The sequence below is a fragment of the Lolium perenne genome, chromosome 6 (assembly GCF_019359855.2).
Source record: "Lolium perenne isolate Kyuss_39 chromosome 6, Kyuss_2.0, whole genome shotgun sequence".
Lineage (NCBI taxonomy): Eukaryota > Viridiplantae > Streptophyta > Magnoliopsida > Poales > Poaceae > Lolium > Lolium perenne.
In genome coordinates this window covers 244439521-244461720 of record NC_067249.2, presented here as the reverse complement: position 1 = coordinate 244461720, position 22200 = coordinate 244439521, and the positions used below count along the sequence as shown (strand labels likewise).

At 46.8% G+C, this 22200-nt stretch overlaps 1 long non-coding RNA gene across 1 annotated transcript; it reads left to right on the top strand.

The window, feature by feature from the left end:
* Nucleotides 1-7412: 7412 nt before the first annotated feature.
* Nucleotides 7413-8127, top strand: LOC139832185 (uncharacterized). The gene is made up of 2 exons (XR_011746860.1): nucleotides 7413-7785; nucleotides 7894-8127. It is a non-coding gene; the product is annotated as an uncharacterized lncRNA (long non-coding RNA).
* The last annotated feature ends 14073 nt before the right edge of the window (nucleotides 8128-22200 follow it).

The following is a 22200-nucleotide window of genomic DNA, read 5'->3' as shown; positions in this document are numbered from 1 at the left end:
TTCAATCGACGTGATGCACGTGACGAAGAATCTTTGCGTGAACCTGCTAGGTTTCTTAGGCGTGTATGGGAAGACAAAAGATACACCAGAAGCACGGGAGGATCAGTATCGTATGAAAGTCCCAAAAGACAAGCAAGAACAGGATTACAAGGATACAGGGAGTCGCTTAAGTCCTGCCAGCTACGCTCTTACCAAAGCAGAGAAGGATATCTTTTTTGAAGTCCTTTACAGTATCAAGGTCCCGTCTGGCTTCTCCTCCAATATAAAGGGAATTATAAATATGGAGAAGAAAACATTCCAGAACACGAAGTCGCATGACCGCCACATTATTATGACGCAGCTTGCTTCCGGTTGCACCGAGGGGGCTTCGCCGGAAAATGTTCGATTACTCATTTTGAAGCTATGTGCATTAATTAATGCTATATCTCGAAGGTAATCGATCCAGCTAGTCTTCCAAGGTTCTGAAGGATGTGGTGCAATGTCTTGTTAGCTTTGAGTTGGTGTTTCCACCATCTTTCTTCAATATTATGACACATCTCCTGGTTCACCTTGTCGAAGAGATTGCCATCCTCGGTCCTGTCTTTCTACACAATATGTTCCCCTTCGAGAGGTTCATGGGGGTCTTAAAGAAATATGTTCATAACCGTGCTAGGCCAGAAGGAAGCATCTCCAAGGGCTATGGAACAGAGGAGGTCATCGAGTTACGTGTTGACTTCATTCCCGACCTTAAGTCGATTGGTGTTCTGAATCGCGACATGAGGGGCGACTAAGTGGAAAAGGCACGCTAGGAAGGAAATCAATGATATGTAGGGACGGCATTTCTTTCACTCAAGCACACTACACGGTTCTACAAAGTTCCACCTTGGTGGCCCCGTATATCACCGATCACAAGAATATTGTGCGCTCGTAACATACAGGGCGATCTCGAAGACTTGGATTACGCATAAACATATGCAGACATTCGGCGGTTGGCTCGAGAACATCTCATTAATAACAACAATATTGTAGATCAGTTGTACATGTTGGCTGGGTCACCATCTTCGACTATAGTGACTTTCCAGGGGTACGAGATAAATGGAAATACCTTCTACACGTTCGCCCAAGATAAAAAGAGCACCAACCAAAACAGTGGTGTCCGCATTGATGCAACAAACACTAGCAGTGGCAAAAAGGACACATATTATGGTTACATAGAGGAGATATGGGAACTTGACTATGGACCTTCTTTTAAGGTCCCTTTATTTCGGTGCAAATGGTTCAAGCTGGATGGAAAAGGGGTAAAGGTAGACCAGCTGTACGGAATGACAACAGTGGATACCAACAATCTTGGTTACAGAGACGAACCATTCGTCCTAGCCAATGATGTGGCTCAGGTTTTCTATGTGAAGGACATGTCCTCTAGACCGAATAAAAGAAAACATAAGGAAACGAGCTCATCCGATGAGCCAAAGCGTCACATAGTTCTTTCAGGGAAAAGAACCATCGTGGGAGTCGAGGACAAGACAGACATGTCAGAAGATTATAATAAGTTTGCTGAAATTCCGCCCTTCACAGTGAACATTGATCCAACCATCGCGTTAAATGCTGAAGATACTCCATGGTTACGGTCGAAGCGATCATAATGTATTAATTATTATCATGTACCTTGAGCTCATATTGTGAAGCGTTTGTTGTGATATGTATCTGTAACATTGGTCGGAGGGGGCTATATATAGCGGTGTGTGCCTCCAGATAATCCCCTCCCCCCAGATGAAACCACCCCAGATAAGGCAAATAACAGATAAGCCTCCCCCAGATTTAGCCCCCCCATCTTTAGCACCGGTTCCAGCCAGGAACCGAGATAAAAGGATATATAAACTAATCCACCATCTTTATCACCGGTTCCAGCCGATGCTTAGGGATAAAAGGGGTATATAAACTAATCAACCGTCTTTAGCACCGGTTCCAGCCATTAACCGGGATAAAACGACAACGACTTTATTGAAATTTAACAAGATACGTTAACTAAACTTAAACTAAAACAACGACAACACTGCTTTATTGAAATTCAACAATAACAACTTCTACTAGTTCTTCCGCGCATCTGCTGCTGCCCTCCTGGCTGTCGCCTCCTGCCGCAGCTCCTCCTCACGACGATGCTTATGCATCTCCTCACTATCCAGATCCGCCACACGCGGCCGCTTATGCAGCTCCTGGAGACTCTGCCTCTCAAACGCTTCTATGGTAGCCGCTAGCGCCGCCTCCTCCCACTCATCTATCTCTGCGAGCTGCGGGTCCACCTCATCCGCGGCTGCCCGCCTGGCTGCCGCCTCCTGCCGCAGCTGCTGCTGCAGCTCCTCCCACTCCTCTATCTCCGCGAGCTGCGGGTCCACCTCCACCGGCGGTGGGTGCGGCTTTGGAGGCATTGTGCAATGGGCTAGGGTTCAGTGATGAGTGAAATGGGAGACACGGGGGAGTACTATTTATAGAGGGCGTTTAGGCGGGAAATCTCCGCGCTGCGCGTCGTGGTGGGAAAATGTCAAGTGCGGCGTCGTGGCGGGAACATATCCCGCGCAGCGTCGTGGCGGGAAAATGTCCAGCGCGGCGTCTTGGCGGAAACCCGCGCAGCGTCGTGGCGGAAATGTCCAGCGCGGCGTCGTGGCGGGAACATATCCCGCGCGGCGTCGTGGCGGAAACCCGCGCAGCGTCGTGGCGGGAACTCGATCCCGCGCGAAACAGAGAAAAAAGGCGGGAAGAACGCAAAATTTTCAGCCTAAATTTGGGTCTTTTGCACCGGTTCGTGGCTGGAACCGGTGCAACAGACTCTTTTGCACCGGTTCCAGCCACGAACCGGTGCAAAAGACCCTGCTACTTAACTGCGCGCGCCCCTCCTTCGTCCCCAGTCGCGCGAGGAGATTTGGACGCCGGCAGGCTGCCAAATTTTTGCAAGCCCTGCCGCCGTCGCCCGCACCGTCGCCCGCCGTCCGCGCCGTCGCCCGCGCCCGCCCGCCGTCGCCCGCCCGCGCCCGCCGCCCGCCCGCGCGCGCTCTGCTCCTCCTCCACACCGCGCCGCGCCGGCCTGCTCCTCTTCCTCTCCTCCGCGTCGTCGCCCGCGCGCCGCCGCCCGCCCGCGCCGCCCTGCGCCTCCCTCCGCGCCGTCCGCCGCCGCACGCCCTCGAGGTGAGCCGCGCCGCCCGCCCCGGCCCCCTCCTTTTTTTGTTTTAGTTAGTTTTTAGTTAGGAAATTTTAGTTAGAAATTTTAGTTAGGAAATTTTAGTTAGAAACAATTTAGTTAGGAAATTTTAGTTAGAAAATTTTAGTTAGGAAATTTTAGTTACGAAATTTTAGTTAAGAAATTGTTAGAAATTTTAGTTAGGAAATTGTTAGAAAGTTTAGTTAGTAAATTGTTAGAAATTTTAGTTAGGAAATTGTTAGAAATTTTAGTTAGAAAAAATTTAGTGTGTTAGAAAAAAGTTAGTGTGTTACATGTGTTAGGAAATTTTAGTTAGAAAAAATTTAGTGTGTTAGATGTGTTAGGAAATTTTAGTATGTGTTAGATTTTAAATAGTATGTGTTAGAAAAAATTAGATGAAATATGTAAGTACTTTATTTTAGATGTGTTAGAAAAAAATTAGATGGAATATGTCAGTACTATATTAGTATGTGTTAGAAAATTTTTAATTACTTTGATTCATATTCATAAGTACTTTATTCAAATTCAATATTATATTTGTTAGTTTGCATACGATGCCGCGGCCTCCGCGTCCTGGAGCTAGGACAGTTTTAGAGGAGATGCAGCAGATGGGGGAAGTCCGGGACTGGGCTCCGCCGGGGTGGCACTGGGAGGTGTTATCTTCCGGGGCGCACCTTGGTGCGGAATCCGGGTCCCGTCGTCGACCCGGATATTCTCTGGTGGAGGTCTTATGGGCCACGTTCGTTTCGAGGAGCCGGCCCCGCCGGAGGAGGTAGCTCAGCGCATTGAAGCGGAGGACCAGCACGTTCGCCGTTACATGTATGCGTTAGACAACATGTATAGGACCGGATGGAGCGTTATGCAGGGATCTCATGTTAGCTATGCTCCCGTTGTTGTTCCGTGGCTTTGGGGGTACACCCAGCGCGGCTCAGGACCCGGTCGGCGCCCTCTAGGACCCGGTCTGCGCGGTTGAGTGGTTGAGTGTTTGTAGTAGTGATTGATGTATTATCGATCTATGTATGCATGTAACTGCACTATCTGCTTTCAGCACTATTATTGATCATGTATTGAGCATTATTCTTAATTACTTGTAAGTCTTTGCAGAAACTTGTAAGTCTTTGCAGAATCTAGCTTCGTTGTGTTTATAGCATTAGAATAACTTTTAAGTCTTTGCAGAAACTATGGAAAGAGACCTAGAACAAGAATACCTCGTCGAGGAGATTATCCGTGATGATGACGATATCACCTCTCTTTACCTAAACCAATCCGGCGAGGGAGACGAGCGAACCCAAGGAGACGGCTCCGTTGAGGAAGATGATCAAGACCACCGTGGAGACGGCTCCGGTGAGGGAGAAGGTGACGACTGCGAGGGAGAAGCTCACCACGTCGAGGTGTATATATATTAATTAACCAAGCCTACAGATATGTGCATATACATATATTAACGTTGTTTCTTCTTTTAGACCTCCCAATCAGCACACTCTACTGGCAGAACTAAACGAGGCGCGGCCAGAAAGATGGAAGAGCATGAAAGGTGCATCATCACGGAAATCGCTATAGACGGCGAACCGATTTCTCCCAAGGATCACGCAAAAAAGTGTGTAAGTCAATGCGGAGTTATTGTTAGGGACACCATCCCGATCACCACTCAAGAATGGAAGAAACCTGCAAAGGAGGACGAAGGAGTTACTTACGTCGATACGAGATCCAAAAATCTGATGTTTAGGAAACTCATGGTAAATTTCACATTTCGGAGCCGGTGACTACGATAGTGATAATAAAAGGCCGGACTCGAGGATCCCGAGCTGAATAGCATACAACGAAGAGTCAAGAAGTGGGCTCTTAAGAAGATGGCAACGCAGTTCAACGACTACAAGAAGAAATTGGACAACTCCTTTGTCAAGAAAAAGAAGACTCAGATTTCAACGGCCCCTATGAGAAGATAAAAGACCACTCGGGAGGCATTTGTGAAGTACAAGACATCGGAGAGGGCAAAGACAAGGTCAGACACCAACAAGAAAAATGCTGCTAATAAGATGTACTTCCATACCATGGGGCGAGGAGGCTACAAGGCTGGCAGACCTAAGTGGGAGAAATGGGAGAATGACCTAATTAAGAACGGGATCCAGCCAGAGGTACGGAAATGGAACCAGCGGTCAAGGGATTGGTTTTACGCGCATGGGGGCACGTTGGACGCACAAGGGTTCTGCATATATACACAAAGACATCGGGAAAACCCACTTCCCATCGAAGCCTTTAGAAATGCTGCAAAGGAAGTTGAAGAGGGGAAGTTCCGTCCCGAAAGAGAGAAGGACCAGCTCACACGCGCCCTTGGGAATCCTGAACACCCAGGACGAACACGAACCATACCAGGTGGCAAGCCGTGGTGTATTGGGTTTCCTGCAGAAACGAAGAAATATCCCGATAGAAGCCGTCAGAGGCAAAAGGATGTGGTTCAAGAACGCGTTGCTAAGCTAGAGGAGCAAGTGAGGATGATAATATCAGGCTCAGTCACAGTCACCCAACCTCAACCTAATCCGCGGATAGAAGAAGTTGCATTCGATGCTACCGGCCAGGGATCTCAGCGGAAGAGCAGCGTGGCTTCCACGGAGCTGCCTGGTGATGATGCAGATGTGGATCCGCAGATGGCTCCTCCCTCCCCTGTGGATCCGCAGATGCCTTCTGATCTCTACCCTGTGGACTTTATCACAGAGTCGACACCTTGTGAGCTACATTTCCAAACGATGGGCTACTTAACGCTCAAGGCGTACCTGATCAAAGATATCACTTCAAGCCGGTTCCACCTGGATACGCTGTTGCCGGGGTGGATCAAGTTATGGATGGGTATGGGCCGCTGAGGCTTGACCACCCTGCCGGTGAAGGGGATTTGCTAGAGCTGGGAGAGGCCAAGAACACTACAGTTCTATGACGAAAGGAATTCATTGTGATTCCGGGTTGGAAGGCGCCAACAAGGTCTCCACCGAGCCAGCATTCTCCACCGATGCAGCCGTCTCCAGTGCGTGAGCCTTCCCCGCCGGCGCGTGAGCCATCTCCGCCGCCGCGTGAGCCTTCTCCGCCGCCAAGTATAAGAGGAAAATTAGGCGGGCCGCTACGACACAGCTGAGTCGTAACAAATCACCGAGACGCAAACAAGAGCCCCTCCCAAGAGTGCCTAAGGTTGCTCCCAAGAGACCTTATGACTATACAGTTGAGGAAAATGCCAAGATCGTAGCTGAACAGCACAAGCAACAAATGTTGAAACTTAAAAAGCCCCAGCTTGAGCCGGAGCCAGCTATATCTCTGGAAAAGAAGTTGAAACTGCTGAAGAACCTTCATCAACCTGAGCCAAGTCTTTCATCGAACTATGACCGGTCTATTCGCAAGTCAAATGTGTTAGCAAAAGAGCGGTGGGAAAAAAGTAAGGTAGATGGGAAACCAGTTCCCCAGCTTGGAGCCCAGAAAAACTCGTGCCCCCCGCTCCAAGTGTATCCCGATGTCCTAGCGTGCCTTGATCCAACGATGGTAAAACTATACAAAGATGAGGCAGATGCGGCCGGTATGAGTATTCCTGAGTACTTAAGCCGCATCGAATTCATGGCCACGGACGATGTCCAATTAGCATACCATTACACATACGGGGAACCTCTTGTCAGAGCTCCGGAGTTGCCTAATCTATCAACACAGCTGCGAAGACTACATAATTGGTACTTGGATGCATGTAAGGACGGCCAGAACTGGATCATGGTGGCAATAAGAGATGAGCACTACGGGCGAACTGACGTGATGAACATCGAATTTTGTGAATTATTTCAGTTATTCAACCAAGACGCCCTCGACAAATCTCTGCTGAGTGCATACTGTCTGTAAGTATTATTTATGTAATTAAGTCTCTACCGCGACTCGTCCATTATTGCATGCATATAACCATACTCTCACTGTATTATGCAGAATGAAGATTCGCGAATGCCGCAAGGGGCAAATCTATGATCTTGGGTTCGTTGACCCATATACCGTGAATGGGTATACTGTCGACAACTCTCCCAAGGACACAGAGAATAACTTGGTACATGTCTTAAGGAAAAACTCATACAAAAGGGCAATACTATTTCCTTACAACTTCGCGTGAGTGTTACTCTCTTCACACATTAAATCTTTTTCGCTTACTCCATGTGTTAAGTGTAATTGATGAGTTATGCATATATATATATGTGTGTGTCCGCAGTTTCACTATATCCTGCTAGTCATTGAACCCGACACCGGGATAGTAGAAGTCATGGACTCGAAGAGTAAACCCCTTGAGGCGTGGGGGGACATGGCTGATATCCTCCACAAGGCTTGGAAACGGTTCACCAACAAAGCTCCGGGTTTAAAGAATAAAGATCTTCGAATAAAACATGTACCGGTAAGTACTAATGGCTAGGCCGCGCATCTCTTTGATTCTAGTTTCAATACAATTATTATCATCCTTGATTATATATATATTATTTTGATTGAACTTTGTTCTCGTAAAGTGCTTGAGGCAAGAGGACGGGAATAATTTATGCGGGTTCTACGTTTGCGAGTTCATCCGCCAGAATACCCATCATGTGAGGGACATTTTGGAACAACTTGATGTAAGTAATTAAACAACATTCATGGCTTTATTTTATCGATCACCTTGTGTTTCATTCACATACACACATATATATATACTGACCATCGTACCTTCTTCAAATTATTAGATCGAACGGTTGCGGGACGGTCTTCTAGCAACAGAGCGTGTACGAGCAATTCAAGAAGAACTGGCGGGGTTCTTACTTGAGCAAGTCATAGCTCCAGATGGAGAACACTATGTGGACAACCGCCAATATCAAAGTTGATGTAGACATATATATATATGCATGAACGTGTGTCACTTTGATCGATATATGTAATACAATGGTTTCCTATATATATATTTGAATTGTTTGCATTAATATTATACCGTGTTTCGAATGGAGGCAGAGTCGCCGCGGCAGCGTTTTAGTGAAAATTCCTGCCGCAGTACAGCCTGTGACGGCGTTTAGTGCAATTCTCTGCCGCGGCAGAATCTACCGCGGCACAACCCTTTTGCACCGGTTCGTATTACGAACCGGTGCAAAAGGTCCCCCGCCGGACTCTCCACAGACGGCCACGTGGTGCCCCCTTTAGCACCGGTTTGTAACAGAACCGGTGCAAAAGGGGGGGGCCTTTGCACCGGATGGTTTGCACCGGTTGGCCATCCGGTGCATATGGGCCTTTTGAACCGGTGCAAAAGAGCAGTTTTCCACTAGTGTATATACTAGCAATATACATCGTGTAACAGTGAGCAGAGAGTGAGCGCGCTGCCAAAGAGAGATTCCAAGGCAACGACTAATGAGATATTCACGGGAATTAATAGTACTCCGTCCGATTCTCGCCAACAAATCCGAATTCTATTGAAGAATAGAAGGATAGACAAAATTCTAATGGCCGTCTAGGTACATCTAAACTAGTGGTAAGTTAAATCAGAGGGAGTATCAAAGTGAAGAAAAGAAATACCAAGTAGACGCATGAAGCTATCATTATTGAATTCAGATGTGCTTCTGTGGGGGAATCTGAACGATCCAGTATAAGTAATAAGTAACAATGTTAAAAGTTAGCTCATGATGCCGTCCTAGAGCGATTGGATAAAAATAGCATATGCAAGAGGAAAATATATACTCTCTCCAATCCATAAACCTATGTCTCAACTTTGTAAAAACTGAGAACGAGCCTTAGCTCAGAGATGGTTAAGAGCATCTCCAGCCACGTCCCTAAGCGTTCCCCAAAGAGATTTGAGGGACACCGGACATATAACCTCTGCCAGTCGCGTGCTCTAAAGGTTGCTTCGGTTCGGTCGTGCCCCAAATATTGTTCGGCGTCCCTAGCCCATTCCCTGTGTATAGAGGCTCTATCAGGAATGTCGGACACAATTTTTACACTTGCTTTTTGTTTGGAGGTCAAGTTTGGGAGACGCGGCTAGAAAAGGGAGCCCCCCAAATGCGGATTCTGTCCGGACGTCCCCCAAACGACCAATCCGGCGCTTTTGCCGGACGTCGTTTGGGGGATGCGACTGGAGATGCTCTAAGAGCCACTCCAGTCGCGTCCCCCAAACCGTCCCCAAAACGGCGCCAGATCGAGCGTCTGGGGGACTGATACGCGTACAGCACGCGTCCGTTGGGAACCCCAAGAGGAAGGTGTGATGCGTACAGCGGCAAGTTTTCCCTCAGTATGAAACCAAGGTTTATCGAACCAGTAGGAGCCAAGAAGCACGTTGAAGGTTGATGGCGGCGGGATGTAGTGCGGCGCAACACCAGAGATTCCGGCGCCAACGTGGAACCTGCACAACACAACCAAAGTACTTTGCCCCAACGAAACAGCGAGGTTGTCAATCTCACCGGCTTGCTGTAACAAAGGATTAGATGTATAGTGTGGATGATGATTGTTTGCAGAGAACAGTAGAACAGTGTTGCAGTAGATTGTATTTCAGTATAGAGAATTGGACCGGGGTCCACAGTTCACTAGAGGTGTCTCTCCCATAAGATAAACAGCATGTTGGGTGAACAAATTACAGTTGGGCAATTGACAAATAAAGAGGGCATGACCATGCACATACATATTATGATGAGTATAGTGAGATTTAATTGGGCATTACGACAAAGTACATAGACCGCTATCCAGCATGCATCTATGCCTAAAAAGTCCACCTTCAGGTTATCATCCGAACCCCCTCCAGTATTAAGTTGCTAACAACAGACAATTGCATTAAGTATTGCGCGTAATGTAATCAGTAACTACATCCTTGAAAATAGCACCAATGTTTTATCCCTAGTGGCAACAGCACATCCATAATCTTAGAGATTTCTGTCACTTCCCCAGATTCACGGAGACATGAACCCACTATCGAGCATAAATACTCCCTCTTGGAGTTACAAGCATCTACTTGGCCAGAGCATCTACTAGTAACGGAGAGCATGCAAGATCATAAACAACACATAGACATAACTTTGATAATCAACATAACAAGTATTCTCTATTCATCGGATCCCAACAAACGCAACATATAGAATTACAGATAGATGATCTTGATCATGTTAGGCAGCTCACAAGATCCGACAATTAAGCACAATGGGAAGAAGACAACCATCTAGCTACTGCTATGGACCCATAGTCCAGGGGTAGACTACTCACACATCACTCCGGAGGCGACCATGGCGGCGTAGAGTCCTCCGGGAGATGATTCCCCTCTCCGGCAGGGTGCCGGAGGCGATCTCCTGAATCCCCCGAGATGGGATTGGCGGCGGCGGCGTCTCTGGAAGGTTTTCCATATCGTGGCTCTCGGTCCTGGGGGTTTCGCGACGGAGGCTTTAAGTAGGCGGAAGGGCAGGTCAGGAGGCGGCACGATGGGAGGGGAGCTTTTTTTCCCCTCTCTGAGTCTCCAGGGCGATGCGTGGCTGGAGGAAGGCCAACTCGTGTTGGTCTGTAGGCTCAGCGCCAGCAAAGTCTCTTTCTCCGGTGAGCTTCTGAATTCTGCGGTGGTTACTGCCCCGATCGTGCCATAAAAGGATCTCCCAGCGTTGCCGGGCCTGGTAAGGCACCAATGAGCCGCAAGCCAGTGGGCTTTCTGAAATCTGAATCAACGAAAATATGTTATTGGCGTTCGGTTCGTTCGTAGTAGGAGTCAGGAACCCGAACGTTGGATGTCATAGTACCACCTCGCTCCCTTATACAAAATAAGGCTGGTTTATATACCTTGATATTTGATGTCTACGTTCCCCCTCCTTTCCTGTAGACAGTGTTGGGCCTCCAAGAGCAGAGGTTTGTAGAACAGCAGCAAGTTTTCCCTTAAGTGGATCACCCAAGGTTTATCGAACTCAGGGAGGAAGAGGTCAAAGATATCCCTCTCATGCAACCCTGCAACCACAAAGCAAGAAGTCTCTTGTGTCCCCAACACACCTAATAGGTGCACTAGTTCGGCGAAGAGATAGTGAAATACAGGTGGTATGAATATATATGAGCAGTAGCAACGGTGCCAGAAAATAGCTTGCTGGCGTGTAGTTGATGGTGGTAGTATTGCAGCAGTAGTAACGCAGTAAAACAGTAAACAAGCAGTAGTAATGCAGCAGTAGTAAACAAGTAGCGATAGCAGTATTTAAGAACAAGGCCTAGGGATTACACTTTCACTAGTGGACACTCTCAACATTGATCACATAACAGAATAGATAAATGCATACTCTACACTTTTGTTGGATGATGAACACATTGCGTAGGATTACACGAACCCTCAATGCCGGAGTTAACAAGCTCCACAATAATGCTCATGTTTAAGTAACCTTATAGTGTAAGATAGATCAAAGGACTAAACCAAGTACTAACATAGCATGCACACTTTTCACCTTCATGCATATGTAGGAGGAATAGATCACATCAATATTATCATAGCAATAGTTAACTTCGCAATCTACAAGAGATCATGATCATAGCATAAACCAAGTACTAACACGGTGCACACACTGTCGTCTTTACACACGTGCAGGAGGAATAGAACTACTTTAATAACTTTGCTAGAGTAGCACATAGATAATAGTGATACAAAACTCATATGAATCTCAATCATGTAAAGCAGCTCATGAGATCATTGTATTGAGGTACATGGGAGAGAGATGAACCACATAGCTACAGCGAAGCCCTCAGCCTCAGGGGTGAATTACTCCCTCCTCATCATGGGGGCAGCGATGGCGGTGAAGATGGCGGTGAAGACGGCGGTGGAGATGGCTCCGGGGGCAATTCCCCGTCCGGCAGGGTGCCGGAACAGAGAGTTCTGTCCCCCGAATTGGAGTTTCGCGATGGCGGCGGCGCCCCTGGAGTCTTTCTGGAGTTTCGTCAATTGGTGTCGAGGTTTTAGGTCACGACGACTTAAATAGGCGAAGAATCGGAGTCGGAGGGGGCCTGGGCTGCCCAGACCATAGGGGGGCGCGCCCCCCCTTGGGCCGCGCCACCCTAGGGTGTGGGGCCCCCCTGGCACTCCTCCGACTCTCCTTCGGTGTTCTGGAGCCTTCCGGGAAAAATAGGAGGTTTGGCGTTGATTTCGTCCAATTCCGAGAATATTGCCCGAACAGCCTTTCTGGAACCAAAAACAGCAGAAAACAGCAACTGGCCTCTCGGCATCTCGTCAATAGGTTAGTTCCGGAAAACGCATAAAAATGATATAAAGTGTGAACAAAACATGTTGGTATTGTCATAAAACAAGCATGGAACATCGGAAATTATAGATACGTTGGAGACGTATCAGCATCCCCAAGCTTAGTTCCTACTCGTCCTCGAGTAGGTAAACGATAAAAGATAATTTCTGAGGTGACATGCTACCAACATAATCTTAGTCATACCATTGTAAAGCATATGAGATGAATGCAGCGATTCGAAACAATGTAAATGCAATGAGTAAACAATTGAATCATAAAGCAAAGACTTTTCATGAATAGTATTTTCAAGACAAGCATCAATAAGTCTTGCATAAGAGTTAACTCATAAAGCAATAATTCAAAGTAGAGGTATTGAAGCAACATAAAGGAAGATGAAGTTTCAGCGGTTGCTTTCAACTTATAACATGTATATCTCATGGATAATTGTCAATGCAAAGCAATATAACAAATGCAATATGCAAGTATGTAAGAATCAATGCACAGTTCACACAAGTGTTTGCTTCTTTGAGGTGGAGAGAAATAGGTGAACTGACTCAACATTGAAAGTAAAAGAATGGTCCTCCATAGAGGAAAAGCATCGATTGCTATATTTGTGCTAGAGCTTTTATTTTAAAAACATAAAGAGAGCATAAAAATAAAGTTTTGAGAGGTGTATGTTGTTGTCAACGAATGGTAGCGGGTACTCTAACCCCCTTGCCAGACAAACCTTCAAAGAGCGGCTCCCATTTTATTTTATTTTGGGTGGCACTCCTTCCAACCTTTGTTTCACAAACCATGGCTAACCGAATCCTCGGGTGCCTGCCAACAATCTCATACCATGAAGGAGTGCCTTTTTATTTTAGTTTTATTATGATGACACTCCTCCCAACCTTTGCTTACACAAGCCATGGCTAACCGAATCCTTCGGGTGCCGTCCAACAATCACATACCATGGAGGAGTATCTATTTTTGTTAATTAATTTGGGACTGGGAATCCCATTGCCAGCTCCTTTTGCAAAATTATTGGATAAGCGGATGAAGCCACTAGTCCATTGGTGAAAGTTGCCCAACAAGATTGAAAGATAAACACCACATACTTCCTCATGAGCTATAAAACATTGACACAAATCAGAGGTGATAAATTTTGAATTGTTTAAAGGTAGCACTCAAGCAATTTACTTTGGAATGGCGGAGAAATACCATGTAGTAGGTAGGTATGGTGGACACAAATGGCATAGTGTTGTTTGGCTCAAGGATTTGGATGCATGAGAAGTATTCCCTCTCGATACAAGGTTTAGGCTAGCAAGGTTGTTTGAAACAAACACAAGGATGAACCGGTGCAGCAAAACTCACATAAAAGACATATTGTAAACATTATAAGACTCTACACCGTCTTCCTTGTTGTTCAAACTCAATACTAGAAATTATCTAGACCTTAGAGAGACCAATTATGCAAACCAAATTTTAGCAAGCTCTATGTATTTCTTCATTAATGGGTGCAAAGTATATGATGCAAGAGCTTAAACATGAGCACAACAATTGCCAAGTATCACATTACCCAAGACATTATAGCAATTACTACATGTATCATTTTCCAATTCCAACCATATAACAATTTAACGAAGAGGAAACTTCGCCATGAATATCATGAGCTAAGAACACATGTGTTCATATGCAACAGCGGAGCGTGTCTCTCTCCCACACAAGCATGATGTAATCCAATTTATTCAAACAAAAACAAAAACAAAAGCACACAGACGCTCCAAGTAAAGCACATAAGATGTGACCGAATAAAAATATAGTTTCAAGAGAAGGAACCTGATAATTTGTCGATGAAGAAGGGGATGCCTTGGGCATCCCCAAGCTTAGACGCTTGAGTCTTCTTGATATATGCAGGGGTGAACCACCGGGGCATCCCCAAGCTTAGAGCTTTCACTCTTCTTGATCATAGCATATCATCCTCCTCTCTTGACCCTTGAAAACTTCCTTCACACCAAACTTCTCATAAACTTCATTAGAGGGGTTAGTACATAATCAAAAACTCACATGCTCAGAGGTGACACAATCATTCTTAACACTTCTGGACATTGCCCAAAGCTACTGGAGTTTAATGGAACAAAGAAATCCATCCCACATAGCAAAAGAGGCAATGCGAAATAAAAGGCAGAATCTGTCAAAACAGAACAGTCCGTAAAGACGAATTTCTAATAAATACTTCCGTTGCTCAGATCAGAAAACTCAAAACTAACGAAAGTTGCGTACATATCTGAGGAACACGCACGTAAATTGGCATATTTTTCGGATTTTTCTACAGAGAGAAAATCCCAGATTCGTGACAGATAGAAATCTGTTTCTGCGCAGAAATCCAAATCTAGTATCAACCTTCGATTAGAGGCTTCACTTGGCACAACAAAACACAAAACTAAGATAAGGAGAGGTTGCTACAGTAGTAAACAACTTCCAAGACACAAAATAAAAACAAAGTACTGTAGCAAAATAACACATGGGTTATCTCCCAAGAAGTTCTTTCTTTATAGCCATTAAGATGGGCTCAGCAGTTTTAATGATGCACTCGCAAGAAATAGTATTTGAAGCAAAAGAGAGCATCAAGAAGCAAATCCAAAACACATTTAAGTCTAACATGCTTCCTATGCATAGGAATCTTGTAAATAAACAAGTTCATGAAGAGCAAAGTAACAAGCATAGGAAGATAAAACAAGTATAGCTTGAAAAATTTCAGCACATAGAGAGGCATTTTAGTAACATGAAAATTTCTACAACCATATTTTCCTCTCTCATAATAACTTTCAGTAGTGTCATGAGCAAACTCAACAATATAACTATCACATAAAGCATTCTTATCATGAGTCTCATGCATAAAATTATTACTCTCCACATAAGCATAATCAATTTTATTAGTTGTAGTGGGAGCAAATTCAACAAAGTAGCTATCATTATTATTCTCATCAAGTGTAGGAGGCATAGTATTATCATCATAAAAATTACTCTCCATAGTAGGCGGCACTAAAAGACCAATATCATTATAATCATCATAAATAGGAGGCAAAGTATTATCAAAGAAAATTTCCTCCTCAATGCTTGGGGGACTAAAAAGATCATGAAAACCAGCTTCCCCAAGCTTAGAACTTTCTATATTATTATCAACAATGGTGTTCAAAGCGTTCATACTAATATTACTACCAGCATGCAAATAAGATTCCATAGGTTTTTTAATTTTCGCATCAAACAATCCATGTTTTAAATCAGGAAACAAAAATAGAAGCTCATTCTTGTCCATTATGCCAAACTAGTGTAAACAAGAAACAAAAAGTTGCAATTGCAGGATCTAAAGGAAATAGCTTTGAGTACTTACAATGCGCCGGAAAATAGCTTGGTAGCCGAGGTCCGGAGTGTGAGTACTTTTTACCTTTCCTCCCCGGCAACGGCGCCAGAAAAGTGCTTGATGTCTACGTTCCCCCTCCTTTCCTGTAGACAGTGTTGGGCCTCCAAGAGCAGAGGTTTGTAGAACAGCAGCAAGTTTTCCCTTAAGTGGATCACCCAAGGTTTATCGAACTCAGGGAGGAAGAGGTCAAAGATATCCCTCTCATGCAACCCTGCAACCACAAAGCAAGAAGTCTCTTGTGTCCCCAACACACCTAATAGGTGCACTAGTTCGGCGAAGAGATAGTGAAATACAGGTGGTATGAATATATATGAGCAGTAGCAACGGTGCCAGAAAATAGCTTGCTGGCGTGTAGTTGATGGTGGTAGTATTGCAGCAGTAGTAACGCAGTAAAACAGTAAACAAGCAGTAGTAATGCAGCAGTAGTAAACAAGTAGCGATAGCAGTATTTAAGAACAAGGCCTAGGGATTACACTTTCACTAGTGGACACTCTCAACATTGATCACATAACAGAATAGATAAATGCATACTCTACACTTTTGTTGGATGATGAACACATTGCGTAGGATTACACGAACCCTCAATGCCGGAGTTAACAAGCTCCACAATAATGCTCATGTTTAAGTAACCTTATAGTGTAAGATAGATCAAAGGACTAAACCAAGTACTAACATAGCATGCACACTTTTCACCTTCATACATATGTAGGAGGAATAGATCACATCAATATTATCATAGCAATAGTTAACTTCGCAATCTACAAGAGATCATGATCATAGCATAAACCAAGTACTAACACGGTGCACACACTGTCGTCTTTACACACGTGCAGGAGGAATAGAACTACTTTAATAACTTTGCTAGAGTAGCACATAGATAATAGTGATACAAAACTCATATGAATCTCAATCATGTAAAGCAGCTCATGAGATCATTGTATTGAGGTACATGGGAGAGAGATGAACCACATAGCTACAGCGAAGCCCTCAGCCTCAGGGGTGAATTACTCCCTCCTCATCACGGGGGCAGCGATGGCGGTGAAGATGGCGGTGAAGACGGCGGTGGAGATGGCTCCGGGGGCAATTCCCCGTCCGGCAGGGTGCCGGAACAGAGAGTTCTGTCCCCCGAATTGGAGTTTCGCGATGGCGGCGGCGCCCCTGGAGTCTTTCTGGAGTTTCGTCAATTGGTGTCGAGGTTTTAGGTCACGACGACTTAAATAGGCGAAGAATCGGAGTCGGAGGGGGCCTGGGCTGCCCAGACCATAGGGGGGCGCGCCCCCCCCTTGGGCCGCGCCACCCTAGGGTGTGGGGCCCCCCTGGCACTCCTCCGACTCTCCTTCGGTGTTCTGGAGCCTTCCGGGAAAAATAGGAGGTTTGGCGTTGATTTCGTCCAATTCCGAGAATATTGCCCGAACAGCCTTTCTGGAACCAAAAACAGCAGAAAACAGCAACTGGCCTCTCGGCATCTCGTCAATAGGTTAGTTCCGGAAAACGCATAAAAATGATATAAAGTGTGAACAAAACATGTTGGTATTGTCATAAAACAAGCATGGAACATCGGAAATTATAGATACGTTGGAGACGTATCAATATTCTGAATATCAACAAGCCTCCTCAGAAAAGAACAAGCATGGCAGCCGTCGGGGTCGGTAGGACAACACTGGAGACGAGGATGGCGAGGAAAAGGAGCACAGCAGAGGCAGAGGAAAAGGACACGGGCTGGGAGTCGGTTTATTCTGATAATAATACGGGTCCGAGCTGGACGAGGAGGGAGTGCACGGACGACAGTTGGCGGCGGGGGAAAAGAAAGGAGAGATATAGTACCACATCGCTCGCATAGACCAACTCCCACCAGTTTATATGACTAAGCTCGCATAGACGGGCGGCGCAAGGATCCCACCGTTCCGCTTTCGCAAGCCCTCCGGGCGGTTCCACTTCCGCCGCGCCGTCTCCAAGCGGAAGTCGGGGGGCTGCGAGTTGCTGTCGGCGCGACGGCTTGGCTCGAATTGCTCCCAGGTAGTGGAAGCGGAAGATGGCGGAGCGCCGAAGGGGAGTAGAGTTTTGGAACCGAGTCCGAGCGGAAGACGGGGGGCTACGAGTTGCTGCCGCCAATCCGGCCGACTCCCCTCCCGCAGCTGTCGGCACCAGCCATGCGGTCACGGTGGAGCTCGCGGAAGAGCGGATGCGGCGGCGGCTTGGCTCGAATTGCTCGCATGTAGTGGAAGCGGCAGACGGCGGAGCACCGGAGGGGAGTAGGGTTTTGGAACCGAGCTCCCGTCCGCGGCCTGTATAAAAAAGGGCCGCACGCTTAGTTTCTCGGGCCCCCGAGAAAGTTTTCAGATATCGTCCCGAACCTAAGAATGATGTCCACCATCATCAAAGGATTGTGGTATTACAAGTTGGTATAGTGAGATACTTTGCAATCCACTATTATTATAAATAGGAGAAAATAAGACCATCATCAACAATGTTGATAAAGAGGAGAATTATCAACACAGATGGTTTGTCTAGGTACTTTCTTACCCAGACCCGATGCAACGCACGGGCACTTTTGCTAGTCTAATATCAAAGATACACGTATAAACAATAAAAAGTGAACAATGGCACCTGCCAAAGCGACCAGCCACTTGCAATAGCATGCATGAAACAATTCTATTTCAAAGCGCTGGTGGCAAGCTCACAACGGCCACGTTTGAGAACCAACTTGTGATGGTTAATAGGATAGTAGCGTCGTCAGTCCATTAAAGTTTAAATCATAGATTTTACACTTGTTGTCTTGTAAAGATGGAATATTTTTCTGTGGAAAACGACATTTCGTCGACAACGAGGCATCTGTTGACTTCGTCAATCTGAAGACCCATCTGATCAAGTTCATGAATCAGTCTCTCGAAGGTGCTCATAGGAGTAAGGTACGTGTGCGTTTATAGGGTGACTATGTGTACGTATTTGTGAGCGTCTTCGTCTGTACTATGTTTCGCAAAAAAAGAAACAATGTCCACGTGCACAATTTTAACGTGAACATTGCCACGTAAATCAGCAAATTAAACCGTATTCACATGCCGCACTGCGAAAGAATCAGCTTTTCCTTGTAGTCTTGGGGGTTCGAGTTAGGTTAGCCACAGGATAATACGATAATTAGTACAGATAATTAGTACGGGAACGGGCTACAAGAGGCGTGCTATTTTCGAAGAATCTAAAATTGATTTCAAAATTCCCAAATAATTAGAAAAGAAACCCGCATTTACCAACTGTGTATACTACGAGTGCACAAATAACTAGAGAAAATACGTATAGAAGTTTTAAACATTGCTAGAATACACCATTGGCCATATTATATTTTAAAAAATCTTTGAATTCAAATCCAAATATTGAAGCTTTAAAAACAGGCTAAACTGTAGCCTGTGCTCCAAAAAGGCTCCGTTCCATGATAATGAGGTTTTAACATCTGGTGCAGACACTGATACACCCTATTGGGTTAGGTGATACCAGTTGGCGGTTGCTAGATGCACTCTTGAAAAACACCTGCAACATTTCTGAAATTTAACCCAAAAGAATGTACAATTACATGCATTTTGAATGACTTGGCATAATAGGCTGGGTATGTGCAAATTGGTGTAGTCTCGAAGTAGGCACCGGCAGGTTGGCCGGCACTGTTCTATTGGAGCCATCTGCACCTGCTCTCAATTTGGGGAGAGGGTACACGCACCTGCGAGCCTGAAATGTAGACACGCAAAACACGAAAAGTTTGAATTCATAATTTTTTTGCAAAATAAATCTATATCTAGAAAAAAAAACTAGACTAAATCTACCTGGCCGCGGTCGAAAGCGCTGAAGCCGAGGGCGCTGTCGGCGCCGTTGCGATCGTCGTCTAAGCCGAACTCGAAGTCTGACGAAGAAGCCTCCTCCTTCTTCATTGTCGGTGCCGATGTCGGGATGTAGTAGTACCAGGGCCGTCGAGGTCGACGACGAAGTTGTTGTCGATCGCCGACCACCACTCCGCCTGCCTACCGATCGCCGCAGGCACGTCCTCATAGAACAAACGTCCCAACAATAGATGCTACCCCGGCGCATCCTCTGGATCGTCGGCGCCGCTGGCAGCCACCTACATCTCCATCTCCATCTCCCACCAATTCTTCTCCGACGGCGACTGGGACGGGAGGATCATCGCCATGCGGCGCCCGAGGATAGACTTTTGCTCCTTCTTCACCGTCGTCTCCTTCTTCAAGCGGAGACGCGCCGGTGCCAACGAAGACGACCTTGTCATGTCTTGGATGAAGATCCCTCAGCTCCGTCTCGGCGTAGGGTACGGCACTGATCGCTATCGTCCGGCGTAGCTTGATCCGGAGCGCGAAGACCTTGAAAGCGTAGCGGGAGGGGTGGACAGGGCCACCGGGTAGCACACCGACCGACAACAAGGATTCCAAGGTTGTCGCGGGCTGTATCCATATGCGACGAGCGTGGCATCAACCCGAGGCGGTTGTACAGGCCGACGTCGGGGCCAGCGAACCTGGCGATCTCCTCCCCGCGCTCCCACTGGAACACATCCACTCAGTCGCGTCTTGTCTCCGACCACCTCAGTTGTGTGTGATGCTGCGGCGTCATCCGTGCTCGACGCTCGTCGATGAGCGCATGGAGCTCTGCCCCCACCGGTAATGGCGGATTGCATAACCTACGTTCGACAAATTCCACTCGTACGGGAGGCGGTACTCCGGCGGCACAAGCAGGTGGGCTTGGTGAAACACTTCCACCTCGTCGAGGCTCAGTTTGTGCGGCCGGCCGTCTTCCCCGACGCTGGTGCTGCTCCCGCCGGCCTCTTGATTGTGCGCCATGGCGGCGGAGGATGAGATTGTTGTCGCAACTAGGGTTTGATGGAGGAGGGGAGTTGTGGTATGGGCGGAGATAGGGAGGGACAGCCAGGTTATCCTGGGCGGCGGGTCGCATTCATTAGGAACCGTCGCATCGCCATCTTGTCGTTGCCTCGGGAACCGTCGTGCCCATTGAAGACGACGCTCAGCCTTCTCTACGCGGGCAGTTAATCCGGGGCAGGCGTCTGCTCTCGTTGCAAAGATGGCCCCACACGCCTAATCCTACATGGTGCAAGGTGTCGGCGTGTCCATTCGGCACCCCACGTGAAGAGGCCGACACGGGGTTGCTGGCGGTTGTATTAGGCTCCAGAAATGGCCGCATACTTATTGGGCGCGCCGGTGTGGCCGAAAAAATGATCCAACCCAAAAATCGCTATTGGGGTCGGTATGGGCGCTCTGGTGGAGATACTTAATAAGTGTCTTTGATGTAGTATAAAGTTATGACACTTAATATGGAACGAAGGATGTACATATATTTCATTTGTAAAACACACAAGGTACGTACGCCTAGCTACGTCCTCTCCGTCACGGCTTTGAAGCGCCACTTGGGCAGGGGATCTTGAGCAGGCGCCTTGGGATGAGACACCTGTGTGGCCATGATGCGGGGTATGCAGCCAGGTGTCCACGTTTGCTGTTGGATGCCTTCCTCGTTAATGCAAAGGGATCCGGTCAGTGGTGGTGCCGCCTCACAGCGGTTTCCCCGCGGCGGATTGCTTGGTCTGTGAGGTGTGGCGGTCCATAGTGAGGAGGAGACGGCGGTCCAACTGGTAAGGATGCCATCACCGGCGGCGGTCGTGGGTGTCGTATTCCTCGCTCGAGGACGATGGTGGGGGGCGTCTCTCGCTCCATTGGTTTTTGTGGAAACCTCATATTTGGGGAGGTCACCATTGACGCCGTCTGACATCGTGGCGTTGTTGGCGGCATGCTTGACAAGATCAATTCCTTGATTCTTACTGGAGATGGGTCAGCGGAAGATGGTGTGTGTTCAGGATTTGCTGGACCGGTTTGTGTTTCCGAAACGCTATTGGGCATTTATGAGGCCTCCGGTTATCTCATGATGTGTGTACATGCGATGTCCGGGCATGAGGCCCCGACAAGGCCACCCCATTCATCAAGCTTGTAGCTGTTGCGACATTAGTCATTAGCTTCGGTTTCATCTTTGTATTTTCTTTGGAAGATTCCATTAAATAAATTAAAAAATAAATAATGCGTGCTATACAGAGGCCGGAAACATAACCTCCGTTAGTCCATTCTAAAAAAGAATTGCGCCTAACTAGCGTTACCATTGCCGGTGGCGGGTCCGACAGTGGAAGAAACCACGAAACTCGTGCAAGATCACAACCGAAAGAGCGTCTCAATCCACTATGGATTGGGATTCCGTGTGACTGGGGTCTGAGTGTACTGCTTGTGCACTATCGATCGAGGCCATGTCTGCCTCACAAGATATGTACCCCAGCTTCTCTCACTTTCTCCTGCAAAGGACCAATTTGATGTTGTCACGATTTCATCAATGATCAGTTGTATACTACCTCCATCCCAAGGTTTAAGGTATATTTTTTT